This window comes from Anopheles coluzzii, chromosome 2 (genome assembly GCF_943734685.1).
Source record: "Anopheles coluzzii chromosome 2, AcolN3, whole genome shotgun sequence".
Classification (NCBI taxonomy): domain Eukaryota; kingdom Metazoa; phylum Arthropoda; class Insecta; order Diptera; family Culicidae; genus Anopheles; species Anopheles coluzzii.
In genome coordinates this window covers 28109301-28125468 of record NC_064670.1, presented here as the reverse complement: position 1 = coordinate 28125468, position 16168 = coordinate 28109301, and the positions used below count along the sequence as shown (strand labels likewise).

The window sequence follows — 16168 nt, the reverse complement described above, 5'->3', positions numbered from 1 at the left end:
TGGAACTATAACTCCCATGTCCTTGTGTCGTAACCGAATTGTTCTGAGGTTCAGAAATAAAAAAAAAGCTAACCAACCTAAGTGGGACCCATATTCTTGGGTAAAGGAAACACACTTATACACGCACACGCACGTAAAGCACACACACACACATGTTTCGGTCGTAGGACGCTTTTGGAGGTCATTGGGTGGAATTTCGTTTTGGAGCTACCATATCGTCACTAAGTAGGCAAAAGCCACAACCAAAAATCATTTTGAGCAAAGGAAGTGACGATTCTTTCGACACTGGTTATAGGGGAAGTCACACATTCACACATACACTCCGCCAGAAAAGCACACTTCAACCCTTCATCGTATGTGTGTCCTTGCAGTCCTGGGTGCCATCGTAGAAACGGGAAAATGGAGAAACCATCAAACTCTCACACACGTCCTCACGCCTACACCGTCCTTTAGTGCACCATCACTACATACATTTTAAGGGGTTTTTTTCGAATAGGACAAAAAAGAGTCCTCTGTTAAGATTAATCGATCCACACACACACACACACACACGGTGATAGTTTGATGAGCCTTCTCGTTTTTTTAGAATCAAATGAAAAAGGACATACACACACAGACACACCACCAGCACACACCCAAGGATGTCGTAATGTCGTCGACGACCAGGTATTGTGTACTTGGACCAGGCAAGGGTGTACTGCCGCCCGACCGAGCGATCACCGAGTGGACACACAACGCGCTGATTTACGCACCTATTGGATACTTCGGCTGAAAGACTTTTCCGCAACGCTGATGTGGTGCTTGGCTTTTCCAACCTCCCGCAAGTATCGCAGGAGGGAGACGACTCTGCTCTGCTGAGGGTGGGTGGCACTAACAGCCACACACACACACAGACCCGCACACGAAGGAAGTGTAGATGTGTGCAAATCGCACACACACACCCACTCACTAAAGCACACACACACACCCACTAACAGTGGGTCACTCCGGCTGCTATCCGGCACACAAACCCTAAGCACACAGACACAGGGCGCTGCTGCACGCACACACTCACGCCAGTGCGCACCGTACACGCGCACACGAAAGCCGCGACACACCGCACACACACACGCACAACGGGACGCTCACGGTCACGGCACAAACTGTGCGCGCTGAGGGGCGAACCAGTCCTGCAACCGGAAGGGAAGGGCTGTGGTCGGATCGAGTCGGAACACACCAGTTAAAACGCGACCTTCTTCGATCAGGCACGGCGCTCAACTGAGCAGCATCGGTGCGGTGGCTTTTCGTTTAAGCGCTTGCGAGCCGGAGCGCGACTCGGTGCTGGGCCCTGACGCGGGTCGGCCGAAGACGGCCGAGAGCGAAGGCGCAAGGAAGCATGGAGTAGGAAGGGAGGGGGGGGGGAACGGTTCGGAGAAATATTGGAACCAGAGTTCGGAGAGCGCGCGAGAGCATGGGTCTACTAGGCAAGCATCATCCCCTTGGTGCGAGGGGTGGGGGTTGGGACGACCCCGTGTGGCAGGCGGGAGTGGACGGCAACATCCTTTACCGTTTGGCCACTACCTGCACACACACACACGCACGCACACTACACACGAAGAGCACGAATTTGCAATGCTCTCACTCTCTCGCGCGACAGTTTCCCTCTCCATCCATTTGCTCTTTCGCTCTCTATATCTCTCTCACTCTCTCTCTCTCTCTCTTTTCTTCTTAGTAATCCTAGCCGTGCGAGCGCATACCTCCCCCGCGTCCGCCGGCACAGTAAGCCGCCATCGTTTCACACCCACCGCTTCACAAAAACCACCCTCTTTTATTCGCCCACTCGCTCTCGCCACTTCCGCTCTTTATCTTTCTATCTCTCTCTCTCGCGCGCTCCCATCCAGTTTATCAGTCGTAATCGAAAGCTTTCTGGAGCGCGCGATTGAACCATCGCGTGAAGGACGCGAGTGCGCCAGCGGTATGACGTCATACTGCGTCACAAAACTTGGGCGATACACACACACATGTGCTGCCTTTGCCCTCACGCCCCTCACCACAATTGTATTTATTGTAGTAATCAAACGCACCGGAATCGAAACGTTTGCCTATCGGGAACCAAAGATCTTGCCCTCCAGACGATTATTGGTGCTCAAAACGTCAAAATCAAGTTTGGGGATGGTGCATAACCATTTCATTCGACGTGTTGTAGTTTTTCTCTACCCCCCCCCCCCCCCCCCCCCCCCTGCTGGTAGCAGCGTGTTGTCTGTTTTGTTGGGAGAATTTTCTAACACTCTCCCGCACTCAAAAAAAAAGGACACAAATCGGAACCCAAAAAAGCTCTCCGAGAGAGAAAAAGCTTTAAGTGTGAAGGACTTCAGGGCTGTGGCGGGGGAGGGTGGGGGTGGCGGAGATGTAGCCTCTCCTGCACGGTGCTCACGGTTGAAGCATCGGAAACCAAGCAGCAGTCGAGCCGACCAAGGAACTGGTTAAGGAATTGCATAATCTCATTTTCCATTCTGACACACAAACACACACACACATACCCGCTCAAATGGATCTCAAAATTGTTAAGGATTTGACTGCACACACACACACAAACACACAAGAAAAAAAAATCCGACTGCAGGTCGCGTGGTGTATCGCCACACGCTCAAGAGGAGCTTGACGATAACAGCAGCTCTGGTGTAGGGTGAAAGCTTATAGAGCAACTACCCCACCAAATGGCTGCTTAGCCTAACCGGATAAGGCACGCGATTGGAGGTGACACGGCTTATCGCCCCCGATCGCGTACCAGTGTACTAACGCTTCTCCCCCCACGGTGGATTGAACACCACGGGACGAACCCCATACCTTAGCCGGTCGATTTTTACTGCGCATGGGGCGAAAGGAGTCATCCCAACAACCCCGAGGGTTCACAAAAAATAGGCATCGATTTGTGGAGGGGAGGAGACACACCAGGAACAAAAAAAACAAGGAAGACAATCGCTCAGTCCCCCCCCCCCCATAGTGTAGCAGCTTTTCCCTTGACCATTTCCCAAAGCTTACCCCAACGTATGCATTTACGTCCTCACCTCAGAGGAAGACGACCAAAACCCCGGAACGAACCGGAAGACGTACGGGGCGCGGCCTGGGGTCGCCAAGAAGAACATGGGTGCTTACACAACACAACAAATTGCTACGTTTGCACAGCAACAGCAGCAGCAGCAGCAGCAAACAAATCCGAAAAAGAAGGCAATCGGAAACTGTCACCCTACCAATGTCCTTGCCCTTTTTTTTGTTGTTGTTGCTCTATTCGCCGCCCTCACACCGTGCCATCCTTCCCATTGCTGAATAGGGAAGGACAGGCTGGCTGGCGGACTGGTTGTGTTGCGGCAGCAGCCGCTGCCATGTTCCATTTACCGCATTATTTGTCTCGGGCCTTTTTTTTATAGCGCCCAACACATATCAAATGTCATGAGGCAGGGATTAAAAATTGGATTTCGTCCCTTTCGTCCTACCGCCACACCACCACCCGGCGGATATCCGTTCTGAATCGGTTCTTATGTAGCCTCTGCTGCTACTGCTGCACAGGAATGTGTGTGTGTGTGTGGAGTAGATGTATGTGTATTTTCGTACGCCCAGCACAATCCTTCGGCGTTTGGTCTCGCCAGGCACCGAACGGAGTGGGTGCGCGGAGGGAATAAGTTCTTCGGGACTCTTTTGCCTTCCCACCGACGACGCCACTCAAATGGTGAAATTGGCGGAAAGTTTTATTAGATTTCCGCCAGTAAGCTTCCGTACCGCAAAAAGGAGGGGAAAGAAGAGATAGAGGAAAAAGACTACCAACTACGACCGCACCTTTCGCACAGTGTCACAGACTGAGCGGGAGGCGTTACGAAACGCAAATTTCTCAAGCAAATAATTGCTGGAAGGTTTACAATCTTTCGTTTATTGGTAGATTCAGGCAGTTTTTTTTTGTAGAACATTATATTTCAGCAACTTGAATCAATTATTTCCAACCACTAGAGTCCTCGCGCGAGATGCTGTCGCATCATTTGCCAACGTTCGCGGACGTACACCCTACTGGAACCAAGACGAGCAGACAACAACAACAACAACAAATAGTCCCTCCAACAGTGTATGGTGGGATTGGAGGCTCAATTTTCACGTGCGTATTAATTTTCACAACTTTGCTTACCCGCAATTCGTGCGGCCGGATTTTGAGCGATGCGAAACGGCAAACAAACTATTAGCACCGGCACTCTGTAGAGCCACACAGCATATTATCGCCAGTATCACGATCGTTGGCAAACATACAACCTTCCTCGCCGCTCGCTCACACACGCTCACTCTCTCTCTTGTTTCCTACGTGTTTCGGTGTGTTTTGTGTGCCTGCCAAGCCTGTCAAAATTGGCATAAGTTTAGCGAGCCGATAAACAAACACCCAACATACATATCGTTCGTTTCGGGTCGGGTCGGGTGAAAATCGAGCGCAAGAATTTGAGCACGTGCGCTTGATTAAAACGCGCGTTTACTCCAGCGGCCCGGGGCAGGGGGTACGCCTTTTGTCCCGGTTCGATTAGCGCTCGATGGCTCGTGCAGTCACAGATTAATATTTGGCCAGTCAAATTCGATTAGCGCGCGCGTATGTGTATGCGCCCCGCATCCTCGTGTTAGGCAAGAGAGCTGGACGAGCTCCACACGAACGATCCCCGATCGATAAAGTTTGCGTGAACCAGTATCTCCAATCAAGCCCGGCTTGATTATGTGTTTTCTCTCTCTCGCGCGCGCCTCTTCGAGCGATCTGTCGCACAAAAACAGGCGCTAATCTGTCGACGTGGCCCGTGTCCCATTTGTTTCGACACGCTGGAGTGCCCTTGCAGCCTAGCCACGACTCGCGCCCGACTAATTTCGCTCGCCTTGGGCTGCCCGTTCTATCACACCTTCACCCCGCGGGCGCGCTCTGCTGTGCATGTACGTCCACTTAACACAAATCATCGGGCGAAAGAAAAGGAAGCCTGTTCCGAACTTTATTAGACACGACCATGTTCTAGTGCAAAGTTTTATCATCAGCCAGGCTTTTGCGCTGTGGCTACTGATTACATTACAAAACGCGAAATTCGTCCGGCTCTAGGCATGGGGCCGGAAACCCGGCTCTAACAAGGAAGACATAAATATTGAATTTCACAACGTGTCGCTCCTGCGCCGGGCCTGTCACACGTCTTGTGCATTATGCCCCTACCCAGCCGATCCCGTCCCGCTCGCCGCACGCGCCCTGATTGCTGCTGTGTGCAATTATTCGCGGTTGACCAGGAGAAGCCCACAAGCTCTGAAGGAAGCGGTTCCGCGCGCGTGTGTCCTCCGGACAGTGGGGGAAGCTCAATTATGCTGATCGCCCTGATTGACGGTGGCCCGGAGAACTTTATTCTGTACGTTTCCCTCACGCCCCATCACTACCATACAAGACGTTTGGTTTCGGGAGACACGCGGGTGGTTTGACGCAGGAGAAGATTCACCCTCGCGCTTGCCCCATTCCAGGCCCGCATTGTCCACACCACACTTAGGCCGCGCCGCCGCATACTTAAGCGGTAACGCACCGTCGGCGGAAGAAAGGTTGTACTGCTTGCCTGTGGCGCGTCTATGTATGGTACTACCACGACTCCCTTCGCCGACATAATTCCACGACTACTCCTCAGCCATCCACCCACCCTCCATCCATGTCATGCAATATATACATCTGCATATATTGAGCGCAATCAGCAACCGGCCATTATTCAATTCCTGAGGACGAGAACGCAAAACGAATGCGACCAGTGGGCCGTGCGTAATGCTGCGCTGGTGATACACGGAGTACTCGGACAGCAGGATAAAGAGAGAAAGAAAGCAGCAGCAACGTCAGCCGAACCCGGTGTCTCTTGCCATTCTAACACACACTCCATTATGATATCCACACACAGAAGCGGGTCTTGCGAAACGAATCACAGCCTGGCTGTGGAAAACAATCGCTATGATGACGTAAGACCAACGCTTTACCAGCGAACGAGCGATTGATTGTACGGTTTCGACCTGCCCCGAGGGTGCGATACATTTCAGTGTATCGTGTGGGGTCAGGTAATGCAGCAAGGATTTCATACTGCAGAAGCTTAGTGGTTGCGCCCGATAACCGTACCTCTTCCCCAACATCTCACCAAGAACCAGCATTAAGCGCGGTGGAGGGGAGATGATACCGCGTCGCAGTTATTACTGACGCAAACCACACCCGCCCGCCGGAAGAAGATCGATGAGCAGGCGGCAGCGCCATTTGCTGCGTTTTTTTTTTAGCAATTGGCGAAGATAGTGGAGTAAAAGTACCTATGCCACCTGCTGCAAACCCTACACAACACGGCCGCAGTGGTTTGCGCCTTATCTGAGCCGCTTATCTTATCGGGTGGTGCTGCCCCACTATGTGTCACACAGTGCTCAGTGCAGCATTGCAGTAGCAGCAAAGTACGGGGACATACACGACGCACACACACAAACTTACATGCAGCAGCAACCACCTTTCCTCCCACTAGCCTGCAGTCACTAGCGATTCCTCGTTGTACCACACCATCTACTCCTACTGCAAGCCTTCTTTTGCTGCTGGAGAAATGCCTCATGTTTCCTCTTCCGTTGGCCAATTATATCTTTTCCGTCATACAGGCAACGGACGGCCTCCGGGGGATAACCACCACCGAACAGGAGCAACAACAAAAATGCGCGAAGGAAATGACGTAGGAAATGAATGCTCTCATTTCGCGCTCGAGCATCCACCAGCAGCAATCCAACCTGTGTGTGTGTGTGTGGGCACACCGTGCATGCATCTCGCGCTGCCGGCGATGTGGAAGTGGAGGCGCACATTCCGGTGGTTGGAAACGATGCAAAACCCACCACACGCTTCCCTCCTCGACAGTATTCGATGTTAGAGACCGAGAAGCTGGATGCACATGCACAACACCATAGCGCCCCAGGGCCGCACCCGGGACTGGCTAATGAAATATGCTCTTGCTCGCCGACCTGTGACAATAATCGAGACTCTGCTCCAAATATCACACAACCGTCAGTGTAGTAATCGACGTCAGCAGCAGCAATAGCATTGCACCGGTGGCAGCGACAAATGATAAACAGCTGCTTGGCTCCAGGACTCACTCTTAGTGCCCGGTAATTTCGACCGGTGTGTGTGCATTGTATCAGATCTTTGTTTTCAAGAGAATAGAGCTGCCATCTTATTTTAGTAGCTGTTTCAAATCGCTCGTGTTCAGATTGTTATCATTCCAGCAGGATATTGTCATTATTCGCACATCTCCATGAATCCACTGCCATCCAAAACACTGCCAGTAACTCCCGCAAACTCTACTGTGCTACGTCGTCTCCGTGTGTGCCTATTTCCAATTAGTTCTAACGAAGCTTCACGGCCACCAAGCTCGTTCGTTCGTCTACTACGTGTATGTGGTGGCTGACTTGTGACGAATGTGAACATGTCTCGAGTTACACACAGACACACACTGCCCTGCAAGTCGGCCTAGAACACCAACCGGAGAAGAGCGGGGCTCTCTCTCCACATCTCGGAAGTGTGATAAACGATCGCACTTAGATCCGTGCCATATCTGCTGTCCTTCGGTTTCGTCTAATACCGCCCCTGCCCTTATGTATGTGCCTGTGTGTGTTTGAGTCGATGGACATCGGGCGTACGCTAATATGTTTTACACCACGGACGCGCATACTAACATACACACATGCAGTGTCTTATCCACCATCGGTGTGGGCCTCGAAGCTCGCGCACTGCTAATCACTAATTAGCTTCCATTATCTGTGACTACATTTTTTTGCATAAACAACCAAACTCGCCCCTGCCCTCCCAGCTCGCACCCTTCCTGCTGCTGTTGCGTCGAAGCCGTTGGTAGTGTTTTTCGTACGCTGTGGTAAGCTCGCGCGAGAGCACGTCCGTTTTGTCGTTGGCGTGGGTAAATACCTGTGTAAAGATCAGCCTTTACCCCCTCGAGCACAGCCACAGCAAGAGAAGGTGTAAGATTTCGAGCATGATCGAGTATCGTGTAATGTATGTATTAGTGGTGTGCTCTTTGGAGCGCACTCACGACTCCGATCCGGGTCCGGCTATTGTTAGAACGATTACGACTCCTGCAAAATCGGAACCAGTCAGAAGTCTGAACGACTCCGAATGACTCCGAATGACTCCGGACAACCTCGAATGACTTCCGACGACTCCGGATGACTCCGAACAATTCCGGATGATTCAACTCCAGAAAACTCCGGAAGACGCCGGACGACTCCGGACGAATGTGGACGACTTCGGACTACTCCGGATGATTCCGAACAACTCCGGACGACTCCGGGTGACTCCGGACGACTCCAGACGACTCCGAGCAATTCCAGATGACTCGCCACGATTCCAAAAGGCTGCAGATATTGCTGGGCGGACCTTCCTTACGGAATCGGATCAGAACTTTACCCATCACTATTACTTATACGTGACGATTATAAGCAATGTCCGAGGCGGGCGGATCTAGCGTCAATTAGCATTCGCTTGAAGTGTTGCGCATCCGTTGTAATGTCCAAAAGTATGATAACCTTTTTCGCTTGAAACAAACCATTCACATTCGAGACCCAGAACCAGTTTAGTTTCCATTTGGCAAACGCTTGGAGATAGTAAGCAGAGTTGGCAAGATGAGATGCCTGATTGACCATTTCCGGTGGCTAGCGAGCTGCTGGAAACGACTCCTAAGACCCTTCTCCTCCACCTTTCTACATCGCAATGAAGCTGCACTAGCTGCAGGAAGATCTAGTGGGCTGTGCATATATGTGTGTCTTATCGTGTTCTTCCCTTCCCACTCACATTTATTCTGATCCACCGAAAAACATTCCGCCAGTGTCCACCACCGTCGAGACAGTGGTGATCATTTAAGACAATTTAGTGTGCTAGATTTTATCAATTTGAGCATTACCCATGACTCAAAACGGACGGCACAGTACGACACGATTTGGAACGCCGCAAACGGACCATTCCCCGTCGTTATGCTTCGTGGTCGTGGAGGACGATCGCAAGGCTACTACAGTATAGCGCGACATCATATCGCACCACCGACAAGGCCGGTGCGCTCTTGCACTGGTTCTGATCCACCCTCCCCCTCCGCTTCTCTTTTGATGGCTTTGTTTGCGATGGAAATTGTCATCGTCGCACCAGCATGCGAATTGCCGTCTTGAAAATGGAACTGTGCTAATAGGGGCTGCTCTCTGGTGGTGATGTTGAAACTATAACAATCGCTAATGATACCATCACACTGAAAATGTGCAAGGTTATTCTCGCTGGAACTGATCGTTCGATCGTTTATCAACAGCTAAATGTACATTTCAAATAATACCATCACCCGATGTAGTAGCCATCAGCTATAAACAATTACAAACAAATTTCAACATCAAATGGAGGCGCCCAGCTGGCCGTTGGATTTTGGTAGAATTTAAATGGAGATCAGTAGAGAACAAAACAATAAAGGAATCTTTCGCTTTTTTTTGCTTTTTTTCACTCATCACCACTACCTGTTTTTAAAACCCCATTATCGACCACGCGATAAATGCTTCGCTACAACCGACGAGCACACTTCGCTATCAAGCGCCACAAACAACACACGCGAGGGATATGGTATTCGTGCAGAGGCAACAACAACAACAGAAAATCCCAAAACAAACAGCAACGGATACGGGTTCGATCTGGTACTGGGCAGATATATAAAATTAAACCCCAACCGGTTCATTAAACCACGCCGCCGAGCGATGATGGTCGATTTCATCGATGATGGCGTACAGCCCCCACCACCACCGCAGCGATCCGTGAACCGTAGCCGCGTCATATCATCGTGCACTGCAGGAAGGGGATGCGACATGGTGCATGCAGCACAAGATTTTATACGTTTTTTTATTTACAGAAACGTTTCGAGAGCTTTTTTGAAACGATTTTATGGCATAATTTATTGTCTGCGTAGTGCACTAGGAGAGATAAACCGTATTATGTTTGAGGTGATTGCATTCTTCGAATTTTTATAGAATTAAATTTGCGCTTATAAACACTTTTTTCGCTTGTTTTCACCACTAGTAGCTCCACTGTAATGGCAGCCATGATCCGCGTGCGCTAGTCGAGTGCATCGGAACGATCAACGCCACGCCGTCTGGCCCCAAAAGGCTAACAAGACGAGATGGTGAGGTGAGTGGTAATGGTAATGCACAACACCCGGCCACCAAAACAAAACATCCTTTCAAAACACATCTGCTTTCACGTACACAAACTCACCCCCAACCAACCAACCAACAGAAGCCGCGCAGGGATCAGAGGCACACAGAGCGAACCAGTTCGAACCAGTACCCTCTTCCGTTCGCCGACGGCTTCCATGGCCGCCGGCTATGCCTACCTCAACGGCCGTCGACGAAGTGACTTGCTCACCCCCTGCGCGCGCGTCTTGCCTGCACTACCTGGTAGAGGCTCCTCCCACACCCACGGGGCATTCTACTACGGGGCTATCATTTCTCCTATCTGTGGCCTCCTGTCCTCCTGACCGCTCGGCCAGTTCGAACCGGATATTGCATCGCGCGTTGTTTGCGATTCGGTGGTCTGTCGTATTTATAGGTTATCGTTGAACCAAAAACAAACCAAAAAAATAAAACAAGTTTCCAATCAGATGGCACCCGCACACAACTGGACGAATCCAGCCGATGCGGTGCACACCTCGGATCACGCCGGTTTTCACTCGGTTCAGTCTGGACTGCACCTGAAATTAATCGCTAGCATTGCATAAGGCCAATGCATGCTTTTCGGAACATTTCAGAGATCGCCCCTTGGAGCAGTGATGACGTCAATCAAGCTAAGGCTCGGCGTGTAGATTAAGCTAAAATTGTAAGAAACAGTCATCACCGCTGCCGCAACGTCATTACGGCGGTGCACATTTGCTACTCAACGCCAGCCCCCTTAAAATGGGTGATGAAAATATTAAAAAAAAAATGCAAGAAACCAAGTCGATTCCAATTATTTTTGGATTTTTTTGTTGTTGTTTCGTTTCCCCAACCTTTCGCGCAACCAGCACCTTCACCCCGACCCATCCAACAGCGCAGTCAAGAACGTGGTGACACTTCGCGGGCCGGCCGTTCTGGCGGATGGACCCGCCGCGCTTGGGTAAAAATAGTCACTTTCTATCTCTTCTTCACGTGTTTGTGCAACGCCGCCGCTCGCTTTCTTTTCATCATGTGCGGCGGGGCATGTCCTTCCCGGCATCTTCGGCCAGTATCGTCATCGATTTAACAAAACACATACACACACCATGGGCGACCCTGCTAGAAATCTAGAGCGCAAAAAGTATCTTCGTCGAAAGGGGACCTACGTCAATCGGTACCCCGGCCCGACCAGCTGCCCCACCCTAAGGTGCCTGGGGGCCATGCGCGGACCCATGCCGCCAGGTACGTACGTCACGCGTAAACGCCAGACCAGCAGCAGCGCCGCAACAACACAAAACGAGACGCTGCGCGGTGGCCGCGGGACTCCTTCTCTAAGCGCAACGGATTAACCTTGGCAGGTATGCTTGGGAGTAGTGCCGTACACATGCTCTGCCCCCCCAAAGGGAATGTACTACACACAGCTGTGCTGAGCAGCAGCAGCAGCAGCGGACGGTCCTTCCACCCAGGGAAAGCAAGATCACCCACTACTACAAACCGTGTGTCGAGAGCTGGTTCGGTTTGCTGCTAGCCGGGTGTCTCGGGCGCAGAGCGTGATCTCTTCTCAGCCCCGTCCGGTTGTCGTGTGTGCGCGCGCGCGCTCTTACACTCTTCACAGGCCGCGCTGCTATTGCTGCTGCTGCTGCTACTCCTCAACCTCAATGGAGGTGTTTTATTTTCGGTCTAAAATGGTACAACCTATAAATAGGATCGCCCTCGTCTGCCGGATGGCGTCCCAGCGTCAAAATGCTTTGGCCCCTCACCGATACCCCGGGGAGACCTTTACCCCTGGTCCCTGGCCACACAGAATTCAACGCTTCAACCGCACTGCTCCTGCAAGTGGCCAAAGTACGTGGCCGACACGGCAACGACGGGCAGGTTAATTCATGGCAGATGTTTAGCTTCCCCACCGGCGCGGCCTTACCACCGGTCTGGATGTTGTTTTTCTTCAGGATTGGATTTTGACGGCACGGTTACCACCGGTTTTCGATCGACGATTGTTTCCCAGAGTTTTTTCCCCCCAGTTGTCGCTCACTGCTGCTTGCGCGATTGCGGATCAACCGTGTCTAAACCGTTGCCGACTTCGTCACAGCGCCGCCGCCGCCGGCTTTATCATGCCGTATTTTTATCGCCGTTTGCGTGCGTGGTTTGGGGGGGTGCGTAATCGATCTTGCAAATTGCAGCAAAATTCAACATCTCCTCCTCCTACCCAACGCCTGTGCGTGGCAAAGTGGCCACTACACACCAGCAAATGAGGAAACATTTATCAACGTGTCGGCGGCACGAACGCGGAATGTGTATATTGGTGGCGGTGGAAGGCGCCCTTTTTTTGTTGGTTTGGTGCCATTTATTGTTGTATTTTTACACACACACACGGGGGGGGGGGGGGCATTCCTGGTACCTACCGCGCCGACCCTACGCCTCTCTACCGACGGAAGAAGACAGATCAGATAAGACGATAAGCGCCTGGCGCGCATGCCACTCTCTCGTTGTGGACCCCCGACGTCGTCTGCTACCCGTCTTCCCAACCCTGGCAGGCGCATTTCGTTGCTGGCGCACGTTGCCGCAATCGTGTGAGCCACCCATCGTAACACACTTGCGCACATTAGATCGGTGGAGCGAAAATCCAGTTAGAATCACGATGAATCATTGTATGCTCCGAAATTAAAAGAAAATAAAAACAGTATGGGAAACGCGCAGCTCGTCTTTGATGTACCACAGCGTACACACATCGAATTACTGTAAAACTTTGACTTTGAAAGCTGATGACAGATTTGCTTTTGAAAGGCATCATTTATGCAAACGGAAAGTGCAAAATGTATTCTGCAAAATAATATGTTACCCTGCGCCAAGTTTTTCCCACTGTTGCCAAATGAATTATTCAAATCCCCACCCCAACCCTCGGGGGGCCTGCTTATCCAACGCCAGCTAATACTTTGCCGCTCGGGTTTTCGCACTGCCACCAGGCGCACTGGAAACATCATATGACCACCTTCCCATGCAATCACACACACACACACACATAGTTCACTCAAGAGCGGATGGGAAACGCCATCACTCGCCCACACCTATACACATTACCCGGTCCATGGCCACTCGAACGTATCGCAACGCTGGGGGGCAGGGCGGCTTGATGGTATATGCTCTCCCAGTTCGTAACATTACCTTCAATTTATCGATTTTATGAACGGTACTACACAGCGCCCCCCTTCTATAAATACATGTTTTTTTTATACACACAAACACACACCAAACTCTCACACACACCGGTAAAACTGGCAACTGCACTTGCGTTACATCCTTCTGCAATTTTTTACCATGTATCGATTAGAACGAGAGAATGAGAGAGAGAGATAAAAAGAGAGATAAAAAGAGAAAGAGGAGAAAGAGACGAATAGAATGAGAGATATGGGACCAGTGACCAATGTGTGTGTGTGTGTATGTGTAAGAGACATTGCATTGTGGAAATTTAACAAAAAAAAGCATTTGCCGAGCGCAATGCATCCGGAACAGCGGGGAGAGCGAAGCATATTTGCAACAACCCATGGCAGCACACAGCTGGCGTCACAGTGGCTCCTCACACATATTGGCAAACGCAAATCGAGTGTAACAATGTGCATTCCAATCGTCGTTTGACCCGTTGCAGCAGCAGCGGCGGCAAGCGATTATCGGCGCACCAGAACATTAGCCAGACGATTGGACATTGGTGTTGTACCTCCGATGTTGCTGGGGAAATAGAAGCTTTGTGAAATAGCGAACCCAGCAGCAGCATATCCGTACCGTACGCTTCCTGTCCCACCCAAGAGGGGGTAGGTAACAATGACACTACTACGCAACACACAACGAAAGTGGGGCGAGCATTAGCTGAAGTTGGCAGCAAATAAAACAGGCTTTCTTTCCAGATGTGTACACAGTGCTCCTCTTAGTGCGCGGTCTGGCACACGACCAGCTACTTTGCGACTGTGTTCTATGGGGCGCATGGAACAAACATGGAAGCAGTGGAGGGGAGACACAACAAAAAGCCCCAACGACCCACTCAATGCCACAAGTATATGCTTGTATCTATTTCTTCTTTCTTTCTGTTTTCGAGTGGCTTCCAATGCTTGCTGCTTCTGTTATGCTGCTGCTGCTTACTGACTTTCTTTCTGGCTTTGCTTTTCCCAAGCGCGCACGCCGTTCAAATGACCTGCCCCGATTTGGGGTATGTGTGTGTGTGTGTGTGTGTGTGTGTGTGTGTGTGTGTGTGTGTGTGTGTGTGTGTGTGTGTGTGTGTGTGTGTGTGTGAGTGTGTGTGTGTGTGTGTGTGTGTGTGTGTGTGGCAGAGTTCGGTGCCACCAACGGCGAAGAAGAAATCCAAAATTGCTTTTTTTCTCTCCATTTACTAAAAGCAATGTTAGCGAACATGTGAAACACATCGTTAAAGAAAAACTACACATAGAAAAAAGAATTCCCAAAAAAAAAACATGGATGTTGTGCAAGAAAGGTGCAAGTATTCAAACCTACCGCAAACAACATCCTTCTTCCCTGTATGCCACAGCGAACATGTGTGTGCACAACGTTGCAATGATCGCGATGGCGTCAGCGAGGAGCCCGGTTCCGGTTGTCCTGGGTGGTAATGCACTATTTATGCCACGACAACGTACGTCACACCACAGGGGCGCGACAATGTTCGCTCCTCGACCTTCTCCTCCTTCCCCGCCGGTCGGTGTGTGGCCTCTCCGTTCGGCAGAAAAAAACAGGGAACAAGCCACTCGCGTGGATCGAACCATTTTGAACGAACCCGGATACAGGATTGAATAATAATGATGGTTGGTGCTTTTCTTGGTGGCGGGCCATGAGGAAAGAAAAAGAAAGGCCTAGCCATCTTCCTCCACCTCTCTCTAATTCTACCTTTATCATTATCTCTCTCTCTCTCTCGCTCTCTCAAGGTTACCTATAGCCTAGCGCTTGTCTTGCTCCTGTCAAATGGACAGCTTTGCTGTGGGGAGGCTCGACCAGTGAGAAGTTTTGCAAAAACGTTTTCCCTTTCCTGTCCTGCCTGTCAGGACACCATCGACAAGATGGAGCTGGCCCACAGAGCGATGGGACCAGCGCTGCCGGTCGATTGCCACCAGTTACATCATCGTCCATGGTTGCTGGTTGTGGTGAGGCAAAAACTTTTCGGCAAACACGACCGTGCATGTGGCGCGGCGGGAGATGTGATAGGGTGTCCTGTGGCGAATGCTAGGCTACTTTTCCCATTACCCATAATGGGCTCACCAAACTCATCCAACCAGAGCCACAATAATGGTATACAATAGAAAGCATCATGGGAAGCAGGACAGCCAACAGGGCACAGAAGATAATGAAGAATAAAAAGTCAAAAACAATCGACTTCATCTTCAGGGGGCTTGGTCCCTCTCTGATGCAGAGAGATGGTGGCAATAAAATGTGAAGTGAATAACGATAAAAATAACCTTCGCCATTCCCCTCCGCCCTCTCGACTTTCCCCCTCACACTGTGTGTCACTTGCCGGAAGCTCATTTGATGACGTCAATTAGAAAAGCTTCCCACAGGACGCTACGGTACCTCTCCCAAAAACTCCTCCCGTTATTCAGACACACACATTGGTGGTTCGGAACATCCAACTTCGATGTACATTCTACGAGAGCGCGCCTCCTCGAGCCTGCCTCGAAGAGAATATGCACGAGAAAACAGGCCAGGAGAGCAAGAGAACCAATGATCCCGAATGGCATCGAAAGCCAAGGATTTGCTTCAGTACGTGTGTTTGTGGGTGTGTGTGTGTGTGTGTGTGTAAGTAGGCCATCCGAATTTGGATCGGTGTTGGTGCGAGCCAAAAAGGGCCACAACATGGAAAATATTACATAACCCTGAACGGCAAGCTTTCACCCCTGAGCACGGAACAAACAATTGCTGGAGAGCAAGCATACAAAAAGGAGGAGCAGCAGCAGAGCAGTGTGCAGATGCTTACCCTGTGTCT

The 16168-nt window shown here is 50.8% G+C and overlaps 1 protein-coding gene across 7 annotated transcripts in view; it reads right to left on the bottom strand.

The window, feature by feature from the left end:
• Positions 1-16168, bottom strand: part of LOC120950886 (sodium/potassium-transporting ATPase subunit alpha) — a 65003-nt gene that overhangs the window by 30538 nt on the left and 18297 nt on the right. Inside the window, exon 1 of one of the 7 annotated variants that reach the window (XM_040369278.2) lies at positions 753-1274. The exons of the other annotated variants lie outside the window; for them this stretch is intronic. The gene's annotated coding sequence lies outside the window, so the exon portion shown is untranslated. Of the gene's footprint in view, positions 1-752; positions 1275-16168 lie in introns of those variants that run through there. 7 annotated transcript variants of the gene reach the window in all.